Source organism: Mustela nivalis (genome assembly GCF_964662115.1).
Source record: "Mustela nivalis genome assembly, chromosome: 3".
NCBI classification, from domain to species: domain Eukaryota; kingdom Metazoa; phylum Chordata; class Mammalia; order Carnivora; family Mustelidae; genus Mustela; species Mustela nivalis.
In genome coordinates, this window is record NC_139022.1 from 98998432 (window position 1) to 99005960 (window position 7529).

Sequence of the window (7529 nt, forward strand, 5' to 3'; positions counted from 1 at the left end):
TTAATGCCTGATTCCCCAAACAGACAAGCTCCAAGAAAAGCAAGGCACTTACGTGTCTTGTCACTGCTCTTTCCCTTAAACCCAACCCAGTGACTGGCATGTGATTGATGTTTAATAAATGCTTTCGAATGGTTTACTAATGAATGAATGATGTTCTTAAAAAACTGTGTCTGGGCATAAGTACACCAAACTGTTTTTTGTTTTTTGAGTAGACCCCATGCCCATCGTGGGACCTGAACTCACAACCCTGAGATCAAGAGTCCCATGCTCTGAGAACTGAGCCAGCCAGGTCCCTTCCCCCCATCCCCTCCCATCCCGGGGGCAACAAACTGTTGATAATGTTTTTACCTTGGATACCTCTTGGGTGCTACTTCAAAGGTAGCACTCATCTCCTTAGGCTAAATTTAGCTCATTAGCCTCATTTCCTAGGCTAAATTTCTTAGAAATTTTGCCAGATTCAGGTATACGCTACGTGGTAGTATCTTTCCTCGGGACCCTGCCATGTATCTCTTGCCCCCTGCCCTATAGCTTCTCTAATGTTGCAATAAGGGATAATAGTGGGAGCTTGCTTCAGTCATATGAGCCTGGCCCACAACTGTGGATTCTTGACTAATGGGAAATCTATGGAAATATACTTCCTCCTTTCATCTTTTGGAGTAGGCAGTCCTGAGATTTCATAAGGTTCTTCATAAGGTTCTGTGGGATGAGTACCATTTAGCGATTGAGTGGCTAATGTAGCAATGTATCCTCATTGTTTCTTCCTTATTCTCTGAATCATTCCTCCATCCTTCACCCTTGCTCGCACATAAATTACCTTCAAGCAAGCAAGCAAGGCTTTGTTTCAGGCTCACATAGTTTCTAATTTAAAATTGGGTCACAAAACAAGTGTGCAATTTTTGTCAATCAAATTTACCTGCATTTTGGAATTATAATTTTAGAATTGTGCTATTTGTTTTGACGGTCTCTTAACACTTTGGTGGTCTCAGGATTTTTGCCCTAAAGCTGATCATTTGTAAAGTAATCCATAAATCCACCAAAGGGGTTAAAGTAATTGGAAATCTAAAGCATTGTAGCATGAAGACTTTCGTGACCATTACTGGACTCTTGTTGGCAGAAGCCAAGTTTTATACTCCTTTGCTCTCTTTCCTCAGTACCTAGCATAAATTTGGAAATGTTTTAAATACTTAAGTGAAACTTCACTTTAATGTTTCCCAGATGCTAAATTTGCTTCTCTGATTTGGTTTTCTAATGATACTGGAAAACCTTTGGAATATTCAACGAGAGGAATGATTGGAGGAAAGTGGAAAACTTTCCAATAGTGGAAAAATGAAGGAGGGTGGAATGGCAGGGGTTGAATGTCTATGAGACATTCTTTCCTTCTTTGAAAGATGCAGGTCTGAAATGAAGTTGACTGTGAAATTTCCTCTCCTATCAGGAAGATGTCTATAGGTGAAGAGTGTACTTTAGGGTATGCAATCACTAGTATAAATAAAGTACTAGAAGTACCTTCGGGTATGCAATCACTAGACCCACAGTAAAGTGACCCAAACTCCTAGCAAGGATCACTCCACCCCGCATTTTCTAGAAATGACTTATGGTTCTTAAGTTTAATGAGAAACCAGTACTCAAGTGCATGGTTTTAAACTCCAATAGGCCCGATTTGAATCTCAGCTCTGCCAGAGGATGGAAAACTTGGGCAAATTCCTTATGTATAAAATGAGGTTACTAATAGGACCTATTTCATTGATTTGTTCTGAGGAGTTAATAAAATGCATATAGTAAATGCTTAATAGATGTAGGATCCTTCTTATGTTTCTTCTTTCTAGCAAGCAGATCCCATAAGAGAACCAAGAGCTATCTTCTCTAACCCAAACTAAAGCCAAAGAAGAACATAGTAGACCATATGATTGGTCAGTTCTTTATGGACCAAGATGCTTTAACACAACGTATCCCTAACTTCAGTCATTTGCATCCTATCTTCATGCTACTTGCCATAGACATGCACGGAGACTTTCTCCTTGAAGTAATCAGAGGAGTGAAGGAAAAAGTGGCAACTTTCTCATTGTACAAGCCTGTGATAACCATTTTGTATTCCCAGGTTTTGGGAAACCCTGTTCTAGTTTGTCATAAAGGAATTAAAATGACTGTGAAGAACCTAAAGAAGGGCAGAACCCTACCATTTCCTGTGCCTTAAATGGTGGTTCACCACCTGTGCATCTATGTGAGGGGCTTTTACTTGGATTTCCTCCTCTTCATTTTCAACAGAAGACAATAATCTACTAAACATAGTTTTATTCTTTACAAGATTAGAAAGAAATTCTAAAGGCAGTTGTGCAAGGAGAGAAAGTAGGAAGGAAGATGCTTCTTACCATTCTATTAATAATAAAAAACATAATTCAGCTTAAAAAATAATTCAGCTGGTCAAATCCAAGTAAAGTCTGTAGTAACTTCTTGTATTGTGCCAATGTCAATTTCCTAGTGTTTATACTGTAATATATATAAGATGTTGGGGGAAGCTGGTTGTAGGATGTAAGAGACGTCTCTGTACCATTTTTGCAACTGCTTGTGTTTATAATTATTTCAAAATAAAAAGTTAAAAAAAAGAAAGGCAGAAAAGAAAACTAGTAAAAACTATATATTCAAAACCTTGCAAATATATCCGTACTCTCTGGCCCTGAAATATTACTTCCAGAAATTTATACTAATTTATACTAATATAGATTTATACCTGACCATGTTCCTCATATAATTACTTATAATAGTAAAATGTTAAAAAATTCTTAATGTTCAACAACAGAGTAGGTAAATAAACAGTGATATAGATGGATAGATAGATAGATATGCACACACACACACTCACACACACACACATTCTATACAACTATCAAAAATGATAGTGGAGATGTATATTTAATGACATGAAGGATATTCACAATTAACCTATACAGAAACTTACAAGGCATATGAGCCCAAGTTATTTAATAATAATACAAAGTATTTAATATTATTGAGACTAGAAGAATATATGCCAAAATGTCAGCAACAGTTAATTTCTGGCCTCTGGACTTATTCGGTTGATTTTATTTGATTTTTTTCATTTTGCTCATGTGTTTTTCTAATTTTTTTTTTTTTTACAATGGACATGTTACTGGTATAAAAATTTCAAAGATAAAGAAGATGGCTTAAATCACTACAGATTTACTAAAACGTTTACAATGGGGGAGTTAAATCCTGTAACACTAAGACCCTATACATTACCATTGATAAGACAGCCATTTAAAAAGAAAAACAAATTACAAAGCTCCGAAACTGCTGTACATAGATGTTAATCCACACCAGATACTGTGCCTTACAAAAGAAAAGGGCTGTGATCACTTCACTCCTAACCAGTCTTCCTTCTCTTCCTTTACTGTTTCCTTTCTGATGAAATCAGTAAATGTTTTGATTCAAAACCATGAGCAGGTTGCAACCTTAATTCTTATTAAACTCAGGGCAAGTCTGTGCAAAAGCTGACGGTTTGCCTAGGCTATTGCATAACCACAATCTTATACTTTTGATCACAGGTGGGAAAGTTGCAAAACTCAGTAATTCCCTAAATACCCTGATTAGTCCTAGCTGTCTCTTAATAGGTAGGTCTTCTAGGGTATGAAATACACGAGAAGCAAATGTCTCCCCCTACCCGTTTTTTTTTTAAGAATTAGAATTATTTTCCTATAACTTGCTATAAACATTTGTCAAATCAGTTAGACATTTCTTGGGCCCTGTAATGGTGCTAATTATACATTAATTATATAATATTATGTTATTTACTCATTTGGCCTTATAAATTATATCTCTCTTCTACATAATCTCTGTTCCCTAGTGCAGGAACCATTCCTGTAGTGTTCATTTGTGCCTGACACCAGTAAGTGCTTAATAAATATTTGCTGAGTGAGGAGGATGACTCACTTGTGTTTGGAATTCTTACCGCATTCCTAGGGAGAAAGCTTGGGAATGCTTTGGAAACTCACCTCTATCACTAACAGTTCTGTGACCCTGAGTACTCAACAGCTTAAGCCTATCCATAAAAGTGCTATCAGTAATATATACTTCCCAGGTTTGCTGTAAGGAATAAACTTCCTAATACATGTTGGTAGCACTTTGAATAGTGTCTGCTGCATACAATCCAGTCCACAGCATCTGAATTCCTCTCTTTTGTTCTACCCGTGATTTATCTCTTTCTGCAATTGTTTCTAACTTATTCTAATGGTTAAGAGCATACATTCTGGAGTCATAAGGTCTGTGCCATCTTATTAAACAAGAGTGTGACCTTCAGCAAGTTGATTAAACACTCTATACTTGATTTTCTCACCTGGAAAACAGCGATGGTCGTAATACCACTGGCTGCATAGGATTATTGTGAGCATAGAGTGATAAAATGCTCATAAAATGCTTCAAAGAGTGTGACAGAGAATAAGTGCTCAGTAAAGGTCAGCTATTAGTCTCTTACCAGGCCTCTTATTATCTAGCATGTTGCATCTAAAGTATAGTTTAAAACTGAGCCCAACTCCTGGTGTGTTTCCCTGAAGGAGTTATTCATTCCGACTTGGCCATAACATGACTGTCAACTCACAGAACAGCTCCCCAGAGGCTTATTTGGTCGTGGGCACTGCAGCACCCTGTAGAACTTTAGGAGGGGGTGGGGTTGGCTATTATGTTGGAATAAATAATAACAATTAACATTATTTTGTGCCAGATTCTGTGCAAGGAACTATAACCTTATTATCACTCTCATCTTAATAGATGAGGAGACAGAGGTGTAGAGAGTGGTTATGCTTTGCCCCAGCCAGTATTTGGGGAAGTCAGGCCTTATGCCCAGGGAGTCTGCACTGTTAACCATCAAGTCATCCCATTTGCTGCATTTATCATTAAAAAAAAAAAAAAAAAGAGGCTAATTTAATCAATACTTCATTGCACTTTTGATTGGAAATTTTTATCTTTATTTCCACACAGGAGAGCCTAAGCCTTGGAAACATAAGTCGCCTTCACAGAGTAACATCAGGTTAATCTATTAAAAACAGAAAGGGAAATAAACCTGAAACACAAAAGGAGGGAATATAGGTGGCAGTTCCTTTTTAGACAATAAAAATGCCAAAAAACTAAAAACTCATGAACACATTTGGATAAAAAAAATCCTTTGGTTCTTAATAAGAATTGAAGAATGTCATAAATATAACCAGACTTGTTACTTCATTTTGTTTTTCATGCCCAGTTTGTAATTCATGCACTGAATTAACTTTTCAGCTAGAATTCTAAATATATTTATCCTGCTAGGTCCATTTGCAATATCATCTTTATAGCCATTAGCTAGGGATAGGAATACTGGAGTATGAAGTATGGTAGACAGTTCATCTCTTGATGCTAGTCTCCCAAGTTCAACCACTCCTTGTCCCTTGCTTAGGACTAAAAAAAAGGCTTAGATTCTAAACCTACTGCCCCATTCTGGCATTATCTATAGAAATTTTAAATATGTGTTCCTTTTACTTAATAATTTCCCATTTAGAATTTTATTCAAGAGAAATGCCCACAAAATATGCAAAGATATAAACAAGGGTATTTACTGTTCTGTTGCTTGTAACTGAAGATAAATGGATCTAACTGAAATATCCAGCAGGATAGGACTGGTTATATGTATCATAATATAGTCACACAGTGAAATAAATAGGTAGAGTTGTATACACTGACATGGAGATAATGGAAAAGAAGACTGTAGGCAGTGTTCATAATACTCATAATGTTACAGAAGGGCTTTGTAAGGACTGACATCAATGACTGCAAACTCAGATGCATAAGGGGGCCAGAATGGTTTTAGAAATGGTCAGGTAGGGACTGTGACAACCTTGAGAACACACCCTGCATGAAAGTAACTGATCAGCTTCAGCTAATCTTTGCTAATGAGTTGGCAGATCTTTGGATTTTGCCTGATAACCTATAAATCATAGTGCTTTTCATGCTACTTTGTGACACTCTATTTACTTCTCAGCCATCCTGAAAGCTCCATGAAAATATTTCAGTTACATGAACCTCCTGATTTTCACTTTGGGGCAACCACTAGAAATATTAAAAAATATATATATATTGTAAGTGGTCATCTGTGAACTGGCTTTGTCTTGCAGTCTCACTGCCTATCAACCTCCAAAATATTCTTACAACGGTTATCTTTGGCAAATCATATTTTGGGACAATATCACAGTATGGTCTTCCCTGCACTATCTATACATTGCTTTATATTTGAGGGTGTTTTTCTTTGTTTGCCCATGGCAAGAACCAGTTTATTGGTCCAGGTGAGGGGCAAGGGATCTATACAATGAGGAGTGAGGGCTCAGGCCTCCCCAGTGACTTAGAAATTCATTCCTCCACCAGGTTGTATAGGTAGGCCTTGTACTGGTGGAGGGAAGGGAGAGTAGGTGGCTGTTGAAAACGTGCAGGTCGACAGTGATCTCTAGTAAGGAGGCATCCCCTAATAGGGCTGTATCTAACAGAGCCCTTGAGCCACGTGGGAACAACCTTGAGCATCATAAGCCTCTCGATCCACAGCTGGCACTGGGATCATGACTCCCCCACCAAGAAACAGAGGGTGTAGCTTGGGGTGCTTCCTTCAGTGAAGACCATCAGATATGCCAGGGAAGGGTCCTGGTCAAACATGCCTCCTTTCCTGATACTGGATACCTGCCATTGACGGGTGACCACTGCCAGGAAGTAGCTTCAGGCTCACAGCCCAGTAGATCTGGCACTGTCCCAACCTTTGGGCCTAGAGAACTGATCTACCCTCTAGAGAACTAGCTTCTCCTCCCTACCCAGCCTGCCTTAAGGCAGCTCACCACAAGCCTCAGGTAGCTGGTCATGGCCTTATCAAGGGTACTTCTAGTCTACCAGTCTTATTAGCTGCCCAGGCCCCGTGCTATCCCCTGCTGCTGACCCCACCAGCCATGGATCCCTAAAGCAGAAGACAATCAGCTGGAAGACCTGGCAGTCCTGGGAAAAGGTGGTGAAAGGTGGAACCTTGAACTTCCACTCTGAGCAACTGCACCAGCGACCTGGAGGGAGAGACTGAGATGTGTATGGAGGTCCATAGTCCTGGTCCCAGCCCCTCCCAGTCTCCCGCTGGCACTCACCTTCCTCTGGCACCAACAGCCGCCCCAGCGGGTTTTCAGCAGGGTCTGAGTTTGAGCAGACAGCAGAGATGCCCAAGCAGGGGCTCGGAAAGAACTGAGAGGGATGCTCAGGGGCCACAACGAGGCTTGAGGACCCCCGACCTGGGAATGGGGCCAAGACCATGTCACTCAGTCACTCCTCCAGAATGCGCTCCGGGTATCAAGGTACGGCTCTGCCCTTGTTGTCAGGAAAGGTATTCAGCTCAGAAAGTCCTCAACTCCTAAGGTGACAAATCTGTAGATGCTGCACACAGGTCGCGGGGATCCTTGGTGGGTCCTCGGCTAAGTGCTACACTCACTTCCGGTGGGCGGACCGGAAATACCCCTTCCGGGTCA